Genomic DNA, 25284 nt, shown 5'->3' on the forward strand with positions numbered 1-25284 from the left:
CAAAAAAAAAAAAAAAAAAAAAGAACATTTGAAATTGGCATTTATACTTTGGGCCTTAATAAGATTACACCATTGTTCAGATGGTATAAAAAGAATGCTTTGTGTAGGATTCTTTAGCTAAGCAGCTTCCATAAAGTAATGAGACAAATTTTATAAGCCACATACAAAAATCCATAAAGAATATGATTATGACCCTTTTGGGGAAGATTTTGACACTCCAAATTAGCAAATCATTGCCTGTCTTTGGTGAGTGTCTTTAACATTTAGATGAAGCAGATGGCTGATCAAAACACCTATATTGGCCTAGCTCAGTGGCTCCCGCCTGTAATCCTAGCACTTTGGGAGGCTGAGGTGAGGGATCACTTGAACTCACGAGTTCAAGATCAGCCTAGGCAACGTAGCGAAACCCCCTCTCTACAACAATTAGCCGAGGATGGTGATATGCACCTGTTGTCCCAGCTACTTGGGAGGCAGACTGAGGTGAGAGGATCACATGAGCCCAGGAGGTTGAGAAACACCTCTGTCCTGGCTGATGATGGGACTCAGAAGTGAAAAGTAGGAGAAGACTAAGCAGAAGCCACCACCTAAGGAGAATTACTTTAGAAATGAAGGTGCCATAGGGCTCTTGATTTCTTTGGCAGGAGTTTTATGGAAGCATGGATGCCATTGTTCCCTATTTCTGCTAGTATGTTTCAGAGACAAAGTAAATTCAAGAAGAGATGAGCAACAGAAGAAATAGTACTAATGTGAGCTATATGAATAGTGGTATTTTGCATAGAGCCCTTATTAATTTACTTTGGTTCTTTCCGCTTTGTCTTTTTTAATCTGCCCCTTTCACCCCATGTGTCTTATTTTCTCATGATAGTCTATACATTTTGTTGTTCTGCTATCGCATCTTGTATCCTTTCTCTATTTCCTTTCTTCTGAAAAACAAGCCTCTATAAAGGAGGTTTGCTATTGTAAATTGTAGTTTACAAGTTAACCCTCCCCCTGTAGTTTAGTCTCTTCTAATAAGCTGTAAGCAACATGGGCCAGAACCTATGTGTAAATTCATCTTGAGTGAATGAATAAACAACACTATTATGGCTAAGTAGCCTATACTTGTGTATATATATGAAAAATATATGCTTGGCTATATTATAGAATAATACAGGAATCTATAAAGGAACAAACAGTTTTTTACCTTTATACCCAGTTTTTAAAATACCGTGTTCCCTTTTAGAAGGTTGTGGTCGTTGAACGACAACAAAAAGGTAAAGAGTACACACTGTTTAGACCCATTTATATGAGATTCTTTAAAAGACAAACCTAATCTATGGTAAGAGAAAGCAGATCAGTAGTTGCCTGGGGCTGGAGTGGGCAGAATTAACTACAGCGGACCAGAAGGTAGCTTTACCAAATGATTGAAATCTTCTCTGTCTTGACCATGGTGATTACACAAACATACATACTTTTTAAAAAAGTCATGGAACATTTAAAATGGGTGCACTTCGATACTTCTATAAAGGATATGGGTTATATATATTCTGCCACTGCACTCCAGCCTGGGCAACAGAAGAAATAGTATTAATGTAAGCTATATGAATAGTGATATTTTGCTATTTTGGGAAGCGGAGGTGGGAGGATCACTTGAACCAAGGAGGTAGAGGATGCAGTGAGCAGAGATCGTGCCACTGCCCTGCAGCCTGGGTGACAGTGAGACCCTGTCTCAAAAAAAAAAAAGATTTTTTTTTTACCTGTACTGAACACGTACAGACTTCTTTTTCTTGTTCTTATTCCCTAAATGATGCAGTATAACAGCTATTTATTTATGTAGCACCTATGTTGTATTAGGTAGAAGTAATCTAGAGATGTTTTAAAGTATATAGGAGGATGTGCATAGGTTATATGCAAATACAAAACCATTTTATATTAGGGACTTGAGCATCCGAAAATTTTGTGGGAAGTCCTGCTACCCATCTCCAACAGATACCAAGGGACAACTGTACTCTGATATATAGTTTCTACAGTCAAGCATAAAGGTGAAAGCAGAATGTGAGTTTTTGGTCCCTTACAAGTGAGTACTATCTTGTGTTTAACTATGTATCATAAACACTAATTTTGAGTAAAATTCAGATGTGCCCATAATCATACATATACTGTATTCTGTATAGCTAGTTTGAGACATTAGGCATTAACATGCTTTTATTAGCAATGCAATAGAAGACTTAAATATTTGTTGGTAGAAGACTGATTACATAACTCAAATTATTTGTTTGAATTAAAGTTTTCATTACTGTCATCTAAGTCAATAAAACACATGTTTAAGTGTGTCCTATGGCAGTGACCATAAGCTAAACATAGACTGAAGCCAACAAATAGCTATCCTTTACAATGGAGTTGTGAATTTGTTAGTTTTTCTTTTCTCCAATAAGTAGCAACTTGTTGTTGGATTGTTATTCTGAAACACTGAAACAAAGATTTTACTTGAAAAAAATATGGTAAAATGGAATGAATGATAAATTAATGTTCCCAAATGTCAATATTCAACTTGTAAACACCTTGTTAATTGACATTTGTAAGAACTTTAGAAACACTATAAAAGTTTAATCTGAATAAGTTTTTTTTTTTTTTTTTTGAGCCAGAGTCTCACTCTGTTGCCCAGGCTTGAGTGGAGTGGTATGATCTCAGCTCTCTGCAACCTCCGCCTCCCAGGCTCAAGTGATTCTCCTTCTTCAGCCTCCCAAGTAGCTAGGACTACAGGCCTGCGCCACCACACTTGGCTAACTTTTTATATTTTTAGCAGAGACAAGGTTTCACCATATTGGCCGGACTGGTCTCGAACTCTTGACCTCATGATCTGCCTGCCTCAGCCTCCCAAAGTACTTGGATTACAGGCACAAGCCACTGTACCTGGCCATAAGTTTTAATAAAATTATATTGTGAACTTCAAGACATTTTTCTGTATTCTTTTTTGTGTCTATTATTAAATTATATTCTCTAGAATATTGGGCTAACATAGGGTGAATGGATGGGAAAATAAACACAGATGTAATTTTATAATTATTTTTAAAGAACCTTTCATTTTCTTAATTTTTGCCTTTAATATTGAGTACGGGATGAGAATTTATATGTAATATTTGAATTATAGATGCTTTGGATAAAATGACTACTTAATTCTTTAAAAAACTAGTTATTGCTTTTTTAAAAAAAAAATTAGGTAATTAAGTAGTTGAAATACAGAATGTCATTAAGTTAACTAAATTACCACTATATTACAGTAAATACAAATAACATGCTTACAGTGTAAACCATGGTAAATAAAAACTAAAAAGACACTTCCTTGAAAGTATTTTTTAACCAAACTTCACAAGGATGGATGGAATTAACACTGTAGATTCTGCGCAGAAAAATAATAGTGCATACTAAATTGAGAACAGACGCACAGAAGTGCTGTTTTTAGAAATTAAAAATGGTACAGATGATAATAGGCAGATCAAAAGTCCCACATATTTATCAGGGTTGTAAATAAAAACCCAGTTCAAAAACATGCATTACTGACTGGCTGTGTGATTTTTAGGTAAGTTACTTAACCTTTCTGTGACTGTTTGTTCTTGTAAAATAGGGATAGTAGACTTATAGAACTGTAAGGAGGGTTAGATGGGTTAATATTTCTAAAGCATTTGGAATGGTGCTTGACACATAGTAAGTACTATATGAGTTCTTGTTAAATAAGCAAAATAAAAGTATGTATCCAGAGGAAAATTACTTGGCAAACATACTCAGAATGTAGCAAGAAACCAGGATTTTATTAGCATAAGCTTCAGAACAACTCAAGTGTTGCTACATTTATATTACATTACATATTAGTGTAATATGTATTTTAATGGAATATATATTTTAATATGTAATGTAATTACATTCATATACTTAATGTAATAAGTCTTTTAATGTAATAAGTATTTTAATGTAATATGTATTTTAATTTAATGTGTATTTTAATATGTAATGTAATTAAATACATAATATTTATTACATATTAAAAGTTTAGGGCTGGGCGAGGTGGCTCCTGCCTGTAATCCCAGCACTTTGGGAGGCCATGGTGGGTGGATCACCTGAGATCAGGAGTTCAAGACCAACCTGGGCAATACGGTGAAACTGCGTCTCTACTAAAAAATACAAAAACATTAGCTGGGCGTGGTGGTGTGTGCCTGTAGTCCCAGCTACTCAGGAGGCTGAGGCAGGAGAAATGCTTGAACCCAGGAGATGGAGGTTGGGGTAAGCCAAGATCTTGCCACTGCACTCCAGCCTGGGTGACAAAAGCGAAACTTAAAAAACTTAAAAAAAAAAAGTTTAGGCATTTATAGCACTATATTGTGCAGGGTTTATCTCCCTAAAATACAAATCCAAACTTATCACTTGCCTAAATAATCCTTTACTAGTATCCACGGGCTTTAGGATGAAATCCAAATTCTTTTTTTTTTTTTTTTTTTAAGACAGAGTCTTGCTCTTGTTGCCCAGGCTGGAGTGCAGTGGTGTGATCTTGGCTCACATGAACTCTGCCTCTCCCTCCCATGTAGCTGCGATTACAGGCGCCCGCCACCACGCCCGGCTAATTTTTTGTATTTTTTTTAGTAGAGAAGGGGTTTCACCGTGTTGACCAGGATGGTCTCGATTTCCTGACCACGTGATCCGCCTGCCTGGGCCTCCCAAAGAGCTGGGATTACAGGCATGAGCTGCCGTGCCCATCTGAAATCCAAATTCTTAAAACCTGGGTCCTGATTACCTTTCTTTTTTTTTTTTTGAGACGGAGTCTCACTATGTCCCCCAGGCTGGAGTACAGTGGCGCGATCTCGGCTCACTGCGAGCTTCGCCTCCCGGGTTCATGCCATTCTCCTGCCTCAGCCTTCTGAGTAGCTGGGACTACAGGCGCCCACTACCGTGCCCGGCTAATTTTTTGTATTTTTAGTAGAGACGGGGTTTCACCGTGGTCTCAATCTCCTGACCTTGTGATCCGCCCGCCTCGGCCTCCCAAAGTGCTGGGATTACAGGCGTGAGCCACTGCGCCCGACCCTGATTACATTTCTTTAAAAAATTGAGAAAAAATTCAGTTAACAAAGTTCATTTTGTTTGTTTGTTTTGTTTTTGAGACAGGGCCTCACTCTGTCGCCTAGGCTGGAATGTAGTGGTACGATCTTGGCTCACTGTAACCTCCGCCTCCCGGGTTCAAGTGATTCTCGTGCCTCGCCACCTGAGTAGCTGGGACTACAGGAGTGTGCCACCACACCAGGCTAATTTTTTGTATTTTTAGTAGAGGTGGGGTTTTGTTATGTTGGCTAGGGTGGTCTTGAACTCCCGGCCTCAAGTGATCTGCCTGCCTCAGCCTCCCAAAGTGCTTGGATTATAGGCATGAGCTACCGCACCCCGCTAAAGTTAATCATTTTAACCATTTTAAAGTGTGCGATTCAGTGGTTTTTATATATTCAAATGTGGTGCAACCATCATCATTACACATTCTAGAACATTTTTATCATCTCTCCAAAGAAGGCCCCTACCATTAAGTAGTCGTTCTCTATTTGCCCCTTCCCTCAGGTCCTGGCAACCATTTGTTAACTTTCTGTCTCTATGGATTTGCCTGATTCTAGACATTTCATGTAAAAGGAATCCTACAATATGTGGTCTTTAGTGACTGGCTTGTTTGACTTAGGATAATATTTTCAAGTTCATCCATGTTATAGTATGCATCAGTAATTCATTCCTTTTTATTGCAGAATAGTATTCCATTTTATGGCTATACCACATTTTGTTTATCCATTTATTAGTTGATAAATATTTGTGTCATTTCCACATTTTGACTGTCATGAACAATGCTGCTGTGAACATTCATGTACAAGTTTTTGTATAGATAGATGTTTTCATTTCTCTTGGGTCTGTCTATACATGGGAGTGGAATTACTGGGTCGTATGGTAACTATATTTAACTTTTTAAGAAACTGCCAAACTGCTTTCCATGATGGCTGTACCATTTTTTCATTTTTACCAGCAGTGTATGAGGGTTCTGATTTTTTCACATTTTTTGTCAGTACCTATCTGTCTTTTTTTTTTTTTTTTTGAGTCAGAGTCTAGCTCTGTCACCCAGGCTGGAGTGCAGTGGCACGATCTCAGCTCACTGCAACCTCCGCCTCCTGGGTTCACGCTGTTCTCCTGCCTCAAACTCCCGAGCATCTGGGACTACAGGCGTCTGCCACCACACCTGGCTAATTTTTTGTATTTTTAGTAGAGACAGGGTTTCACCATGCTAGCCAGGATGGTCTCGATCTCCTGACCTTGTGATCCACCCGTCTCAGCCTCCCAAAGTGCTGGGATTACAGGCATGAGCCCCCGCGCCTGGCCTCTGTCTGTCTTTTTAATAAAGCCATCCTAGTGGGTATGAATTGGTATTTCTTGTGATTTTGAGTTAATTTCTCTGATGACTAATGATATTGAGCATCCTTTCATGTGATTACTAGACAGTAGTATTAATATATCTTTGGAGAAATGCCTATTCAAGGCTTCTGTGAACTTTTTATGATAAAAAAATTAAAGATTATATATCATGTACAACATGTTTTGAAATATGTATACATTGGCTAATTTGAGCTTATTAATATATGCATTAACTTTTTTTGGTGAGAACACTTAAAATCTGTTTTCTTAGTGATTTTCAAGAATGTAATACGTTGTTATTAATTTTTCTCGCTTTAAAATTGGGTTATTAGGCCAGGTGGGCGCAGTGGCTCATCCCTGTAGTCCCAGCACTTTGCGAAGCCGAGGAGGGCCGATCATTTGAGGTCAGGAGTTCGAGACCAGGCTGGGCAACATGGTGAAACCCCCATCTCTACTAAAAATATAAAAATTAGCTGGTGTGGTGGTACATGCCTGTAATCCCAGCTGCTCAGGAGGCTGAGGCAGGAGAATTGTTTGAACTCAGGAGGGGGAGGTTGCAGTGAGCTGAGATCATGCACCTGTACTACAGCCTGAGTGACAGAGCGAGACTCTGTCTCAAATAAATAAAATAAAATAAAATTGGGTTATTTGTCATCTTACTCTTGAATTATAAGAGTTCTTTATATATCCTGGATATAAGTCTTTTATCAGATATTTGATTTGCAAAAATTTTCTCCCACTCTGTGTGTTGGCTTCACATTCTTGGTAGTGTTACTTGATGCACAAATATTTTAATTTTGATAAAAGTCAATTTATTTTTCTTTGTTGCTCATGCTTTGGTGTCATATTTTAACAACTGTTGTGTAGCCCAGGGTCACAGAGGTATACTTATGTTTTTTCCTAAGAACTTTATAATCTTCACTCTTACATTTAGGTCTTTGATCCATTTTGAGTTAATTTTGTATATCGTGTGAGGTAACAGCCTAACAGCTTCATTGTTTTTGCATGTGCATATCTAGTTGCCTGAGCACTATTTGTTGAAAAGACTTGTTTCCCCATTGAATGGTCTTGGCACTCTTGTCAAAAATTAATTGGGCATAGTTGTATGGGTTGTTTTTGTTTTTTTCTTCTGGACTCTCAGTTCTATTCCATTTTGCTATATGTCTATCCTGTGTCAATACCATATTGTCTTAATTACTGTAGCTTTGTAGAAGTTTTGAAATTAGGAAGTGTGAACCTTCCAACTTTTTTTCTTTTATAGAATTGTTTTAGCTATTTAATGTCCCTTGAATTTTTATATAAATTTTAGGAACAACTTCTCAATTTCTGCAAAGAAGTCAGCTGTGATTTTAATAAGAATTATGTTGAATCTGTAGGCTAATCTGAGGAGTATTACCGTCTTAATATTAAATATTTTTGTCCATGAACATGGGATGTCTTTTTATTTTTTTTTAGATCTTTATTTCAACAATTCTTTAAAAAAATTATTTGTAAGTATTCTATTTGTTTTTAATCATTGTTTTTTAAGTGTTAATAAAATTATGGAAATAATTTGAAGAAAGGTTTGTCAAAATGTAGGAAAGCCTTTGTATTTATGATTTTCTTTTTTTAAGGGATGGGGTCTCATTCTGTCATCCTGGCTGCTGGAGTGTGGTGGCATGAGCATGAATCACTGCAGTCTTGAACTCATGGGCTAAAGCAATCCTCCTGCCTCAGCCTCCTGAGTAGCTGGGACTACTCAGTGTTTACAGGTGCATAACACCATGCCCAGCTAATTTAAAAAGAAAAAAAAAAACATTGTAGGGACGGGTACTTGTTCTGTTGCCCAGGCTGATCTTGAACTCTTGGCCTCAAGTGATCCTCTCATCTCATTCTTCCAAAGTGCTGGGAATACAGGCATGAGCCTCCAGGCCTAGCTGAGCTTTTGTATTTAAACACAAGATTATGCATGTGTTAAGGGAAAGAAACCTAGCATATGATAAAATCTGTAAAATATTAGAATCAGTCATAGGAGTAAAGCTGCAGTAAACCATAAAGAACGTCTAGTGAAGTCCAGTTTTACTTAGATATTTATACTGGATGGTAAGCTTCTTAAGGGCATTGACTATACGTTGCATTTTTGTAACACCTGGCACAAGTGCTTTGCATTTGAAAGGTTCTTGATATTTGTTGAATGAATGAGTAAATGAATGAATCCTACATCCAGAAAAGAAGGAAGGAAGGGTTTTGGAAATTTGAGGACTGTGCTCTAGTTATATGCAACCATGTAGCAGGTTTCAGTTGGAATAATAATAATTGCATTAAAATAACTACAAATGGGGAACTAGGCCTTTAAAGACTTGGGGCCGGGGTGGTGGCTAACACCTGTAATCCTAGCACTTTGGGAGGCTGAGGTGGGTGGATCACTTGAGGTCAGCAGCATAAGACCAACACGATGAAACCATCTCTACTAAAAATACAAAAAAATTAGCTGGGTGTGGTGGTGCATGCCTGTAATCCCAGCTATTCGGGAGGTTGAGGCAGGAGAATCGGTTGAACTCTGGAGGGGGAGGTTGCAGCCAACCAAGATCGTGCCACTGTACTCTAGCCTGGGAGACACAGCAAGACTGTCTCAAAAAAAAAAAAAAAAAAAAAAAGAATTGAAACTATTTAATCTGTAAAGACAAGAATTTAGATAAATAAGATGAAAATTGTGTATTTGTTCTGTGTCTCTCTTTTTTTTTTTTTTTTGACAGAGTGTCACTCTGTCATCTGCAGTGTAGTGGAGTGAGTGGGGCGCAGTGGTGCCATCTCGGCTCACTGCAGCCTCCGCCTCCCAGGTTCAAATGATTCTCCTGCCTCAGCCTCCTGACCAGCTGGGACTATAGGCGCATGGCACCACACCTGGCTACTTTTTTGAATTTTTAGTAGAGACAGCGTTTCACCATGTTGGCCAGGCTGGAATCGAATTCCTGACCTCAAGTAATCCGCCTGCCTCGGCCTCCCAAAGTGCTGGGATTACAGATGTGAGCCACCACACCCGACACTTGAAAATCGAGGTGGATTTGTTCTCTAAATCCAGAATACTCGAATCAGAAAGTTCTCTTGGAGCTTGAAAGACGCAGCTTTAGGGCAAAATGTGTAACTGTGTAATATAGTGAGCTAAAGTTCTCATAGGGAACTTTATATCTCTGATATGTTACAGATTGAAATAACAGACTCTAGAATGGTTAAATTAAGAGATAATAGGACTGTCATGAATAATTGCAAAAGCTAGAAATATGACCTTAGTCACTAACACTAGGTGTTAGAAAACACCTAGTGTCTTTATCCTACATGAGAAAACATAATTTTTCCCAGCAGGACTTTCTCCCCCTTCTCTATGTTTGGGAGGATTATTTTTGCAGGTGGGACTTAATTAAAAATCGTCTTCAAAAGCCTGTGCCCCACAGAACAGAATGTAACAAGTTAACATGAGGTGATTATAGAATTTGAAATAGGCCGGGCGGGATGGCTCACACCTGTAATCCCAGCTCTTTGGGAGGCTGAGGTGGACAGATCATGGGAGGCCGAGGTGGACAGATCATGGGAGGCCAGGAGCTGGAGACCAGCCTGGCCAACACGGCAAAAAGTCGTCTCTACTAAAAATACAAAAATTGATCAGGCATGTTTTGGCCCATGCCTGTAATCCCAGCACTTTGGGAGGCCAACGCAGGATAATTGTTTGAGCCCAGGAGTTTGAGACCAGTCTGGGCAATATAGTGAGACCCCATCTCTACAAAAAATAAAAAAATTAGCTGGGCATGGTGGCATATGCCTGTAGTCCCAACTACTCAGGAGGCTCAGGCGGGAGGATCCCCTGAGGCCAGGATGTCTAGGCTGAGTGAGCTATGATTGTACCACTGCACTCCAGCCTGGGTGACAGAGTAAGACCCTGTCTCAAAAATAAAATTTATTTTGGTGATGGATGCACAACTGTGACTCTGCTGAAAGCCATTGAATTGTGTGCTTTAAGTAGGTAAATTGTATGATATGTGAATTATATTTCCATAAAATATGTATATATATGTGCGCATATATATATTCACACACATAAATGTACTGGAAGAGTTTAAAAAGATGGCAAGTGTTGTCAAAACAGAATAGAATTTATGTTTTCCTTTATTTTTTATTTTTTGAGATGGAGTCTCGCTCTGTTGCCAGGCTGGAGTACAGTGGCGTGATCTCAGTTCACTGCAACTTCTGCCTCCTGGGTTCAAGCGATTCTCCTGCCTCAGCCTCCCGAGTAACTGGGACTACAGGCAGATGCCACCACGCCCAGCTAATTTTTTTTTTTTGTATTTTTAGTAGAGATGGGGTTTCACTATGTTGGCCAGGATGGTCTTGATCCCCTGACCTCGTGATCCACCTGCCTTCGGCCTCCCAAAGTGCTGGGATTACTGGCGTGAGCCATCGCGCCCAGCCCAATTTTTTTTTTTTTTTTAATTGTGTGGGGCTGTCTCATAAAAGTAGCTTTCTTCACCCATTGCTGGTGGGAATGTAAAATGGTGCAGCTGTTGTGAAAAACAGGTGGTTGCCCCAAAAAAGTTAAACGTAGAATTATATGATCCAGCAATTCCACTCATAGGTATACACCGCAAAGAACTGAAAGCAGGGACTCTGAAACAGATACTTGTGCACTAATGTTCCTAGCAGCATTGTTTACAATAGCCAAAAGATGGAAACAACCCAGGTGTCTATCAACAGATGAATGGATAAATTCCAAAATGTGGTATATAAGTACAAGGGAATGTTATTCACCCTTAAAAGAGAATGAAATTCTGTTACATGCCACAGTGTGAATGACCCTTGAAAACACATGCAAAGTGAAATAAGCCAGACAGAAAAGGACAAATATTGTATGATTCCATTTACATCAGGGAACTAGATACATGAACTACTTAGAATAGGCAGAGAAAGAAAGTAGAATATTGATTACCAGGAGCTGAGGGTAGGGGAGGAATAGGAAGCTATAGTTAAATGGGTACAGAGTTTGTTTGGAGCAATGAAAAAGTTCTGGAAATGAATAATGGTAATGGTTGCACAGTGTCATGCATAGATTTATTGCCACTGAATTGTGCACTTAAAAATGGTTAAAATGGTAAATTTTATGTATAATTTACTGCAATTAAAAAAGGCATTCAAAAAACTAGAAATTTTTAAGAGTAAGATGCACTACTTTTTTTTTCTAAAGTTAGTGAGACGTAATTGTGTGGTGGTATGTGGAAAGGAGAATATTTTCATTTTTGCATTTAAAAGAATATAGTGTTTTAGTTGTCTGTCATTTATGGTTTTCTTCCTTCTGTTTTCAGAGAGTGTGAGTTTCTGTTACTTTCTATGTGGGACCTAGAATCTTTAGCTTTAGATGTAAATGAGATGACCTAAATACCGCTGACTATATTACATCTTTGATCATCAAAGACTAGATTTTGATAAGCCAGACTAGACTACAGATGACTTTGTGAAAAATTCATGAGGCATAGACATATTAATCTTGTTTAGACTGGAATTTTTTTTTTTTTAGACGGAGTCTCACTCTGTTGCCCAGGCTGAAATGCAGTGGTGTGGTCTTGGTTCACTGTAACCTCCACCTCCCAGGTTCAAGCAATTCTCCTGCCTCAGCCTCCCAAGTATCTGGGATTACAGGTGTCCACCACCACGCCTGGCTAATTTTTGTATTTTTAGTAGAGACAAGGTTTTGCCGTGTTGGCCAGGCTGGTCTTGAACTCCTGACCTCACATGATCTGCCTGCCTCAGCCTCCCAAAGTGCTGAGATTACAGGCGTGAGCCACCATGCCCGGCCTCAATTGGAAATTTTTTTGACTTTTAATATGCTTGGTTGATTGATTTTGTTGATTTCTGGAAAGCAAATGTTTGTATTTAATAGTAGCAATAGGATTGCAGTTTTCTAATAAATGTCACAGAATTATGGCAGTGAGCCAGGAAGAAGAAAAGCTGTATTAGTGAAATAAGATATACTTCTATAGCTATGGAAACTGTAAACCCTACTAAGTCTCATAAAGGTATTCTCTTCATATTTGTATTATTAATTAGACATTGATAGGGGTTCATAAGGACCCTAGATAACTGCTAGATTAACTCTAGGTGTGATTGTATTCATCAAAAGGCCTGGTTAAAAGGCACTGTTAGGTAGTGTAGTTTTTGTTTTGTGTGAACATTAAAGTGCTTATTTTTCTTTCTTTCTTTCTTTTTTTTTTTTTTTTTGAGACACAGTCTCGCTCTGTAGCCCAGGCTAGAGTGCAGTGGCGTGATCTCGGCTCACTGCAACCTCTGCCTCCGGGTTCAAGTGATTCTTCTGCCTCGGCCTCCTGAGTAGCTGAAATTACCACCTGGCTAATTTTTTGTATTTTTTAGTAGGGACGGAGTTTCACCATGTTGACCAGGTTGGTCTTGAACTCCCAACCCTCAGGTAATCCGCCCACATCGGCCTCCCAAAGTGCTAGGATTACAGGCATGAGCCACCATGCCTGGCCTATTTTTCTTCAATTTCACTTCTTTTTTTTGAAATGGAGTCTCACTCTGTCGCCCAGGCTGTAGTGCAGTGGTGTGATCTCTGCTCAGTGTAACTTCCACCCCGCTGTGTTCAATCAGTTCTCCTGCCTCACCTCCTGAGTAGCTGGGATTATAGGCGCTGCCACTATGCTGGGCTAATTCTTGTATTTTTAGTAGAGATGGGGTTTTGCCATGTTGGCCAGGCTGGTCTTGAACTCCTGACCTCAAGTGATCTGCCCACCTCGGGCTCCTAAAGTGTTGGGATTACAGGCGTGAGCCACTGTGCCCACCCTAATTTCATTTCTTATGATCCTCAACTACTAAAGCATTTTCTATTTGAAAGAATAACACTAGATTATTGCCACAGCTGACAGTTTATTTGAGAATAAATGAGAGAATAGGAATATGACTCTGTTTATTAAAGTTAATCTTAACCAGTACGTTTGTTTACTGGTAAAATGCATATTAGCTGTGCACAGATAGATTTTATGAATAAATTATTTTAGGTATAAATTAGGCACTTTGGCAATTTATAGTGCTTGCTTTTTTTTTTTTTTTTTGAGACGCAGTCTCACTCTATTGCCCACGCTGGAGTGCAGTGGCACGATTCTGGCTTACTGCAACCTCTACCTCCCAGGTTCAGGCGATTCTTCTGCCTCAGCCCCCTGAGTAGCTGGAATTACAGGTGCACACCACTACACCTGGCCCATTTTTGTGTTTTTAGTAAACACCGGTTTCACCATGTTGGCCAGGCTGGTCTCCAACTGCTGACCTCGTGATCCACCTGCCGCAGCTTCCCAAAGTACTGGAATTCCAGGCGTGAGCCACTGTACCTGGTTGCGTGATTAGTGCTTTCACCAAGTAATAATTTCCTGATAGATAACCTGACTAGCATATTAGTTTAATATCTTTTCTAATTATAAAAACCAACTAACTCCTGAGAATACTTAAGGTCTGTAATCAGGATTGCCTGTATTTGGTGAAATTAATGGGCTGTTGGGGTGCCAAGCTTCAAAAGAGAGATGATTGCTAATCCTAAAAATATAAAGGTAACTTACAGCCAGAAAGATAGCTACTGAGTAATTGTGTTCTCACCACACTTATTTACTTGTGTGTATATTTAAAAGTGCATTTCCCCTCAAATTTAGATATGTCTTGTTCTGTTATTTTTCTCACTAGAAAGTACTTCTTCAAATTGCTAGGCTACTTACCAGAATCATCAACTACTAACTAGTAAAGAAACAAAGTGTGTTTTGGAATCTCCCATATCAAATATATTTAGAAGTGAAATTTAGCAATCATTTATTGTATGACTGAAATGAAACAGAAAAAGTAGACTATGAGAGGTGGATTCTTTTGGAAAAATCATGTTAGGTTGGAACCTATAATATTCCCTAGAAGAGAAAACCCATCCATGTTGAAATGCCAGATTAGAGGGAAGTTTATGAAGAAAAGACCATGTAGAATGATTTGAATATTCACCACTGTCTAGTTTTGGAGCAAAGAAAGACCAGGGCATTACATGCAGGGTCCTTCTTGGTGTTGGACCCTCCCCTTTTCCTACTTCTTTTTTTTTTTTGAAATGGAGTTTCACTGTTATTGCCCAGGCTGGAGTGCAATGGCGCAATCTCGGCTCACCGCAACCTCCGCCTCCTGGGTTCGAGTGATTCTCCTGCCTCAGCCTCCCGAGTAGCTGGGATTACAGGCATGCGCCACCATGCCTGGCTAATTTTGTATTTTTGGTAGAGACAGGGTTTCTCCATGTTGGTCAGGCGGGTCTTGAACTCCCAACCTCAGGTGACCCACCCGCTGCGGCCTCCCAAAGTGCTGGGATTACAGGCGTGAGCCACCATGCCCAGCCTCCTACTTCTTTTTTAGTAGCTCGTTGTTTGTCTAACTTGTCTATCAATTGGATATTTCAGAGATCACGGATTTTAGTAAACATAGCTCTTCGTAACAGAATTGGATGGTGTGTCCTATGAGAAAAATACCGTTTTAGCAATCCAAATGTGGATGTGCTATATATAAGACAGGTAATCTTTAAATGACAAACCTCAACTCAGAAACTCAAAGGATAAAATTTGATAAAAATAAGAGGGCAAAAAAAAATTTAGCGGTGAAAACAGCTGAGAATAGAGTAGAAAGCGATAGCCTTAAGTTTTGTATTTGACTAAGGTTGAATAGAAACTTCAAGTTGCAGTGTCTACTTCAGGATGACTCTTGAATTCTCAACCGAGGAATTTAATAAAAGAGAAATTCTCATTTTTTTGCTAGGCAACAGGAAGTTATTTTTCTTGAAATATAAGTTATTTATAATTTCGTTTCTCATTATTCCTTCTCTGTATCTTTTTTTCTTTCATCATAGATGACTCATTGACACCTCAGGCATCTAAACAGTTCCTTAAGCTGGGCACAGTGGCTGACACCGGTAATCCCAGCACTTTGGGAGGCCAAGGTGGGAGGATTGCTTGAGTCCAGGAGTTTGAGACCAGTTTGGGCAACATAGCAAGACCAACTCCCCCTCCCCAACTGTCTCTACAAAAACTTTAAAAAAACTAGTCCAAGTCTGGTGGCACATGCCTGTAGACTTAGCTACTTAGGAGACTGATAAAGGAGAATTGCATGACCCCAGGAGTTCAAGGTTACAGTGAACTATGATTGCATGACTGCACTCCAGCTTGGGCAACAGAGTGAGACCCTGTCTCAAATAATACAAATAAATAAATAAAAAGCTCTCCTTTTTGGCACTTGTAGGTTGTCTGAGTACAGACGTTAATGAGTCCTGAGTACCAAGTAACTAAAAACTCTAATATTGTAAATGGATTGGTAAATTGACAAATCTTGTTTTAGACAATTTTGCTATGGTATGCAACAAAGTAGTTTCCAAATAATTTCAGGTTAGGATGTTTAAAATGCTATTTAAAAAACTGTATTAGTCAAAGTTTAGGATTTTTTGCGTAAAGGTGATTTAAAGTGTAAGGCAGTTCTAGTTCTTCTTTATATTTGTATTGTTAAAATAAGACTCAGTTGAATTCAGTTTGTAAATACTGGAAAATTGTTATTCGTAGCTACTTTGTCTCAGACGAGATGATTATAAGGAGAAAATTAATTCTGAAGTGGTTTAAACCAAATCATGTTTTAAATTTAGTGTTATATAGATTTCAGGTTGTGTTCTATATCTTTTTTGGCTTTCCCCTCCCTCAGCCCAACAGTTTAGTTGTTCAGGACAGGGAGATTTGTCCCATGTAATTATTTTTCAGTTTTGCTGAACATATTTTTTAAATGGCTACCTTTCTTTGGTACAGCGTCATGGGATTCCCCGCCCCATCTGGGGTAGAGTGTTGCGGGGTTAGAGACAAACGGGAATCTTTCAGATCTTCTAACTCAAATCGCTAGAAATTTAGGCACGATCTGGACCTTAATGTGTGAGAGGCTGTATCATTTTATTTCCCAAATTGTATTTTCTTTTTTCTTGAGACTGAGTCTCACTCTGTTGCCCAGGCTGGAGTGCAGCGGTGTAATCTCGGCTCACTGCAACCTTCGTCTTCTGGGTTCAAGCGATTCTCCTGCCTCAGCCTCCCTAGTAGCTGAGATTACAGGTGCATGCATGCCACCATGCCCAGCTAATTTTTGTATTTTTAATAAAGACGGGGTCTTGCCGTGTTGACCAGGCTGGTCGCAAACTCCTGACCTCAGGTGATATGCCTGCTTTGGCCTCCCAAAGTGCTGGGTTTACAGGCATAAGCCACTGTGCCTGGCCACAAATTGTATTTTCTCTAACTTCTAGTTCATATGAAAAAATTATTGAAGAGTCTCCCCCTCCCCCCCAGTTTTCTTACTCTAAGGATGAAGATGAAGGGGAAAGCTTTAGATAGTTGGTTTTTCAGGCTGGCCACCATGGAAAAATTATTTGCTGTTTTATGAAATATGCAATTCAGTTAAGTTGGAGGAAGCTGTTTAGTAAGGGGAAAAGTACAGAATTTCTAGTCAGGAAACATAATCAAATATCTGTTTTAAACTTTGCTAGTTTTATTTCTTTTCCTCTTTTTATCGTCATTTCCTTTTTATCTAACAAGGTTATCATGAAGCTTCTATGAACAATTTTTTACATTATGCTAGTGCCTTTAAACATTGTTTGATTATGAATCTCTAACTTGTTCTGAATATTTTGAGAAAAAAGTTGAATCTTTGTTTGAAGGAAAAAGTTGGTTTTTCAGGATAAGCAAATCTTTTTGGGTGTTCAAGATATTTTTAACAAAAAATTTTTCAAAAATTGAAAGTTGGCTTGGCACAGTAGCTCACACCTGTAATTTCAGCACTTTATGGGGCCAAGGCAGATGACTTAAGGCCAGGAGTTCAAGACCAGAGTGGGCAACATAACAAGACCCCTTCCTACACAGCCCAGGAGTTTGAGGCTGCAGTGAGCTGCAATTGTGCCACTGCATTTCATTCTGGATGACAGAATGAGACCCTGTCTTGATTTTTTAAAAAATCACAAAAATTTTTTCCAAAGCTATAAAAACTTTAAGCTTTATTGTTTCTCTTTTTCCATGATATTTAGTGGCTCTTTTAGGTTTAGTTGTAATTCCTACCAATAATCCTTAAAAGGAAAATGATAATTACTTTCTTTTTTTTTTTTTTTGAGAAGGAGTCTCACTCTGTCACCCAGGCTGGAGTGCAGTGGCGCGATCTCAGCTCATCGCAACCTCTGCCTCCTGAGTTCAAGCGATTCTCCTGCCTCAGCCTCCCAAGTAGCTGGGATTACAGGTGCCCACCACCACGCCTGGCTAATTTTTGTATTTTTAATAGAGACAGGTTTCACGATGTTGGCCAGGCTGATCTCAAACTCCTGACCTCAAGTGATACACCCGCCTTGGCCTCCTAGAGTGCTGGGATTACAGGTGTGAGCCACCATGCTCAGTGGTAATTACTTTTTAGAGGATGATACATGGTACTTAGTTTCCATGTTTTTTTTTTCAGTCAGAAATTATTATAGTCTCTAAAATCTTGTGAACATGGGAACAGATTGTGAGGAGAAAAATAAATAAATAAAAGCTTGTGGTTATTTCAAACTCTTATGATCTCAAATCTTGACTAAAACATGTGCTTTACAGGGATTAAGATTAAAGTGAAGCTTTTTTTTCCCTCATAATATTTCTAACTTAAATTTTTAAGAGGCATTAATCTTATGAAATTGATAGTTTTCTCATCTTTTGATTACTCCCCTTAATTCATGCTTCTGAAAAATGCATTCTAACTAAAAATATAAGAATGCTTATTAATCATAAAATATATTGGTACTTGTTTAGTGTAGAACTAAGGGATTTAGATATATCCTTTAAACGCAAATAATATATTTGATCATTAAATGGAATAAGCTACTTTCAGAGTATAGTAGGGTTTATTCTTGGGAGTTTGAAGTCGAGCACAGAGGCGTGGATATAAGAATGGATTCACATCTATTTCCTGTCTGGGTGCTTTAGGAATTTAATCCTTTTTAAAACTGGAACTATTGGGAATTTTATTTTTTTTATGAGGAATCATGAAAATCCCAGGTTTAACTACGTATTTTTTTCTAGTTAGTTGCATTATGTGTCAAAAATGAATAAACTAGTTTTAGGTTTCCTGTGTGTTTTGAATATTTTATATATATACATGCTCTTACTATGAATACATAAATTAGCCAACAGATACTAGTCAGAATTTTATTTTGATTGATCAACTTTTAAAACTGTGAGTTTTACTGAGTTTCTGTCTTTATCTTTCTAGATGTTATAGTGAAATGTCTTAGGAGGGAAACTGAAATGAAGTGGTGTCTGCCGAATGAGTAACTTTACTTGTGGTATTGCAGCACAGTTACTTCTTTTTTAAAAACAATTTTTTAAAATTTTAAGACAGGGTCTCACTCTGTCACCCAGGCTGCAGCCTCCACCTCCTAGGCTCAAGCAATGCTCTCACCTCAGCCTTCCAAGTTGCTGGGACCACAGGTGTGCATCACCAGGCCCAGCTAATTTTTTTTTTTGTTCGTTTGTTTGTTTTAACTAGAGACAGTGTCTCCCTAGGTTGCCCAGGCTTGTGTCGAACTTCTGGGCTCAAGTGATCCTCCTGCCTCAGCTTCCCAAAATGCTGGGATTACAGGCAGGAGCCACCATGCCTGGCCTAGTTACATTTTTAACAAAGTAATTTTGAGAACACAGGTAAAAAGGATGTGATCCGAAAACTGTTTGGTGTGTAGAGTGGGGAGAGAAAAAGGAAGCAAATTAAATTGAAGGAGGAAATACGGTAAATTGAATTTTGGAGTTTATTATTGGAAGAAAACATGCCATTTTGTGCAGTATAAAAATATAAGCTTATCAGAATTTTTAAATATTAAAGTTTGTATTTTAACCCATTTTCATATTAGAGCCATTTTTTTCCAGATCCTGTTTTCAGCTGTAGCTATTAATGGGATGAATTTACTCCAGGCTCCCTGGTTGTTCATTAACCTATTAGTGCTTGACTACTTTAATAGGTTCAGGAAAATCTGCTTGTTAGTTGAAACTGCTCAGAGCTGGAATTGAAACTATTCTGCAGTCCTTCCTTATCTGTGGGGAATATGTCCTAGGACCCTCTAGTGGATGCCCGAAACCGAGCATAGTACCAAACACTATATATACAGTCATGCGTAACTTAACGATGGGGTATGTTCTGAGAAATGAGTCATTAGGTAGTTTCATCATGCATACATCATAGAGTGTACTTACACAAACCTACGTGGGATAGTCTGCTACATACCTAGGCTGTATGATTTAGCCTGTTGCTCCTAGGCTACAAATCTGTACGACATGTTATTGGACTAAATACTGTAGGCAATTGTAACACAATAGTAAGTATTTGTGTATCTGAACAGAGGAGGCAACACATGGCATGACATCACTAGGAGATAGGAATTTTTCATCTTCTTTATAATTTTATGGGACCAGTGTTGTATATTAATTATAATTTATAAGTCTTTATATACCTTTTATATGGAAAACCAAATGTCCCAGCACCATTGCTGAGTATCATACATTTTCCCTACTTGATCCACAATGTCACTAGTAAGTGCCATATAGCAGGTTTCTGTATATTCTGTATTATAATCTTTTGGGACCACTGTCATATATGTGATCTATCCTTGACTGAAACATATGTGGCACATGACTATACTATGTTTTTTCCTATACATACATACCTATGATAAAGCTTAATTTATAAATAAGGCACAGTAGGAGATTAATAATAATAACTATTGTATTGTCAGGGTTCTCTAGAGAGACAGAACTAATAGGATAGATGTATATATCTACAGGGGAGTTTATTAAGCAGTATTGACTCACACAGTCACAAGGTGAGGTCCCACAATAGGCCATCTGCAAGCTGAGGAGCAAGGAAGTCAGTCCGAATCCCAAAGCTGAAGAACTTGGAGTCCGACGTTCGAGGGTAGGAAACATCAAGCATAGGAGAGAGATGTAGACTGGGAGACTAAACCAGTTTAGTCTTTTCACATTCTTCTGCCCGCTTTTATTCTGGCTGTGCTGGCAGCTGATTAGATTGTACCCACTCAGATTGAGGGTAGGTCTGCCTTTCCCAGTCCACTGACTCAAATGTTAATCTCCTTTGGCAACACCTTCACAGACACACCCAGGAACAATACTTCGCATCCTTCAATCAAGTTGACACTCAATATTAACCATCACAACTATTAATAAATAGAACAATAAAGCAACATACTATAATAAAAAGTTATGTGAATGTGGTCTCTCAAAATAGCTTACTGTTCTGTATTCTCCCTTCGTATAATGATGTAAGATGATAGAATGCCGATGTGATGATACTAAGTGAGGTGAATCACATAGGCATTGTGACACAGCATTAGGCTACTGTTGACCTTCTGTATTCCCAAGTCTGTGTCAGTCATTTCAGGGGATCCCTTGTCGAAATCTTCCTTTAGGCTCATGGGTTTCTGGTGCAACATGTTGCTGTCAGTGAAGGGAAAGTGGGTAGCTATGAAAGATTCGGTAAACCATGTTTTCTGTTCATGTCTTTCACCTACAAATTTAATGCCTTTTAAATCTTAACTAAGCACTTATCTTGCTCTGGCTGTAAGTTTTGCCGTTTGAGGTGTGGCAGCAAAACTAGCATGAATAATTTCTTTTTCATTCTTTCACAGTTTTACAGATAGAAGACATTCTTCCTATAGATCTTAGCAGCCTCAGCATATGATTTTTTTCTTTCCTTATTAAGAAGTTTCACCTTTTCACTTAAATGAAGCACATTAAAGCTTCACTTTGGCATATCCAAATTGCCAAATGTCACTACTCTTCCACTTTGGGGCCATTGTTAAGTAAAATAAGGGTTACTTGAATACAAACACTGTGATACTTTGACAGTTAATCTGGTAATCCATATGGTTACTAAGTGACTAAAGGATAGATAGTGTGTATAGCATGGATACACTGGATAAAGGGATGATTCTTGTCCTGGTTGGGATGGAGCTAGACTCGCAGGTCAACAGAAAATTTCATCATGCTACTTAGAATGGTGTTGTATTTAAAATGTATAAGTTATTTAAATTGGAATTTTTCATTTAATATTTTCTGACCTTGGTTGACCATGGGTAACTGAAACCATGGAAAGCAAAACCATGGATAATGGAGGACTACTGTATTTACCAAATGTGTTGATTGCATTTTGAGAAAAATTACTTGTAACTTTAATGGGCTGACTTAACATGTTATGATAACAGGATTATTTAGATTATAAGAGACTGGGCAGGTAGATATTACACTAGTCTTGTACTTTGCTCATAATTTTATAGAGCACTTTGATGTATATTACTTCATTTAATCTTTTTGACATCCGAGAGATATATATTCTCATAGATAATAAAACCCAAACTTCCAGATGATTAAGAGACTTGCCCAATTTGACACTGTTAGTCATTAGAAGAGCTAGTCTTAAGAAAAAAGGGCTGGGTGCAGTGACTCACGCCTGTAATCTGAGCACTTTGGGAGGCCAAGGCGGGTGGATCACGAGGTCAGGAGTTCAAGACTATGCTGGCCAACATAGTGAAGCCCCATCTCTACTAAAAATACAAAAATTAGCCGGGCATGGTGGCGCGTGCCTGTAATTGCAGTTACTCAGGAGGCTGAGGCAGGAGAATTGCTTGAACCTGGGAGGCAGAGGTTGCAGTAAGCCGAGATCGCGCCACTGCACTCCAGCCTGGGCGACAGAGTGAGACTCCTCCTAAAAAAAAAAAAAAAAGAAAAAGTATTCTGACTTCAATCCATTTTTTTTCTCTAACTGCAGCCAAGATAATTTATTTACTGAGTATTTTCAGCTATAATGGTAAAAGACATAAATGTGATTTCTTCTCTAATTGAGCTTACTTCATAGTCCAGAAGTCAGACTAGTAAATAATCAATTAAAAACAATGTGTTAGGTGCTCTGAAAGGGAAAGTATAGTTTGATGAGGTGGGAAATAGAGGAGTGCCTGTGTGCCCGGGGATCAGGAAGGGCTTTTGATAGGAGATGAACTTGCTTTCAAAATCAGTCCTGAAGTCATAAAAATTAGTCATGTAAAGATTAAAGGGCTATGTTGGAGGAAGAGTGTTCCAGGCAGAGGAGAGAATACCATGTTAGAAGTTTTGGAGGTAAACGAGAGCTTGGTGTATTGAGGAACTGAAAGAAATTCAGTGTGGCTGGATTTTAGAGCTAGAGAAGAGGGAAGGGGAGGGAAAAGGAGGGAAAGGAAGTAGCTATGAAAGATTTGGTAAACCAAAAGCTGAATATGATAAGGTCCTAAATTAGTGACAACTGGGAAAAGAAAAAGAGTACTGCAGGTAGCACAGGCTAAATAAATGTGTTAGAAATATTTTAGCCAACAAGTTATATTTGATATGGTTATTATATATATATGTGTATATATATGTATATATAGTGATTTTCTTGCACAGTAAAGGGCACATTATCCTAAAAGTTGAAAGTAGGTTAACAGTGCACTGTTCATCATGGTGAACTCTGGATATCAGTTTTGACTATCATTTTCTTTTGCTGTCATTCCTAGTCTGATGAGTTCAGTTTGGGATATGTTGAAATTGAGCTGCTTATGGGATATTGAACACCTGCTATGTAACAAGCACTAAGCTATATGCTGGGGCTACAAAAAGTAAAGAAAATAAAGTCCTTGTCCTCACCAGTTCATCTTCTGGTGGTTGGAAACAGACATTAAACAAATGATTATAAAAATGTCAGGGTAGGCTGGGCATGATGGCTCACGCCTGTAATCCCAGCACTTTGGGAGGCCGAGGTGAGTGGGTCACCTGAGGTCAGGAGCTCGAGACCAGCCTGGCCAACATGGTGAAACCCTGTCTCTACTAAAAATACAAAAATTAGCCACGCGCAATGGTGTATGCCTGTAATCCCAGCTACTCAGGAGGCTGAGGCAGGAGAATTACTTGAACCTGGGAGGTACAGGTTGCAGTGAGCCAAGATGGTGCCACTGTACTCCAGTCTGGGCTCTGGGTGACAGAGTGAGAATCTGTCTCAAAAAAAAAAAAAAAAAAAAAAGTCAGGGTATGGGAATTGGCAAGTCCATAGAAACAGAAAGTAAATTAGTGGTTGCCAGGGATTCAAGGAATGGGGGTGGAGAATGACTGCTAATGGGGATGGCTTTTCTTTTTTGAGGTGATGAAAATGTTCTGGAATTAGGTAGTAGTAATGACTACACAACTTTGGGCTATACTAGAACCCACTGAATCGTGTACTTTAAAAGGGTGGAACTTTATGTTATGTGAATTATATCTCAAAAAATGTTGGGAGTTGGCCAGGCGCAGTGGCTTACACCTGCAGTGCCAGCACTTTGGGAGGCCAAGGCGGGAGGATCACCTGAGGTCAGGAGTTCGAGACCAGCCTGGCCAATATGGTGAAACCCTGTCTCTACTAAAAATACAAAAAACTAGCCAGGCGTGGTGGCGTGTGCCTGTAATCCCGGTGGCACGTGCCTGTAATCCCAGCTGCTTGGGAGGCTGAGGCAGGAGAATTGCTTGAACCCAGGAGGTGAATATTGCAGTGAGCCAAGATGGTGCCACTGCACTCCAGCCTGGGTGACCTAGCGAGACTCAGTCTCAAAAAGAATTTAAAAATTGGGAGTGAAAAAAATAAAGCAAGGTTCGGAGGGATAAGAAAATGATAGGGGCACTATTTTGTAGAGCATGATCATAGTGATTTTTGAGTCTAATTTGAACAGACACCTAAAGGAATCGAAAGGGTAAGCAATGGAGATATATGTGGAAAGAGTTTTCCAGGTGGAGGAAAGGCGAGTACAAAGACATCGAGGCTGTGAAAGTGCTTGGCGTGTTCAAGAAGTAGCAATAAAGGCAGTATACCTGGAGCAGAGTGGAAAAGCAGGAGAGTTGTAGAAGAGATAGGGAGAGAGATATTAAAGTGCTAGATCATGTAAGGACTTTGGGTTTTAGGCTGAGATGGGTGCTGAGGAGCGATGTCATCTGCATTACGTTTTTAATGAATACTGGCTACAGTGTAGATAATAAAGTGTAAGAATGAAAAAGGAAATCAATTAGGAGGCAATTGAAGTAGTTCAGGTGAGATGATTAGATCAGGATTGTAGTAGTGGAGGTTGTTAAGAAGTGGCGGAATTCCAGATTAGAAAAGTGAGAAAGAAAAAGACAGGATTCATTTCTCTGGGAAAAAAACAAGGTATTTCAGGTACATGAAGAGAGGAGTAGACTAAAGAGAAGCCAACAAAGGAAGAAAATAAACAGGAATTCCTGAAAGCAGGAGTAGTCAATTGTGTCAGTAATTGGAAATAAATCAATTAGGAGTTTATTGATAACTGAGCAATTTGAATGGAGAGTGGTTGGAACAGAAGCCAAGTAGTAGTTGGCTGAGCAATAAATGTGAATAGAGGAAGTGGAGGCAGCTAGGAAGACAACTATAGTACTAAGTAAGAATAGTTGGGAGGGGAAGAAGAGAGTGGAAACTAGAAAGGCATATATAAGAATAGGAATCTTGTGGAATGAGGGAGTTGAAAGGACAGGAATTATTAGTAGATGAAAGTTTTGGAGGAACAATGAAGAAAAAGAGATCTAGTACACATGGTTGCTTCTTTTCTTGAGCCCGGAGAGGTAAAGATAATTTTTATCTGGGAAAGGAAGTATGAGAAATTTATGTCCTATAAATTTGCTGTGGAGAAATAGACAGTCATTTGCCAAGAATGATAGATACAGGATAGTAGCCTTAAGAGAATCATCATGAGGAATTGGGGAGTAAAGCTGATGAGGAATACTTTGAGAAAAAAAAAAAAAA

The 25284-nt window shown here is 38.9% G+C and overlaps 1 protein-coding gene across 1 annotated transcript in view; it reads left to right on the forward strand.

The window, feature by feature from the left end:
* NFAT5 (nuclear factor of activated T-cells 5, tonicity-responsive) overlaps positions 1 to 25284 on the forward strand; it is a 149825-nt gene that overhangs the window by 8253 nt on the left and 116288 nt on the right. The gene's annotated exons all lie outside the window — the stretch shown is intronic.

This window comes from Mandrillus leucophaeus, unplaced genomic scaffold, assembly GCF_000951045.1.
Source record: "Mandrillus leucophaeus isolate KB7577 unplaced genomic scaffold, Mleu.le_1.0 Scaffold17, whole genome shotgun sequence".
Lineage (NCBI taxonomy): Eukaryota > Metazoa > Chordata > Mammalia > Primates > Cercopithecidae > Mandrillus > Mandrillus leucophaeus.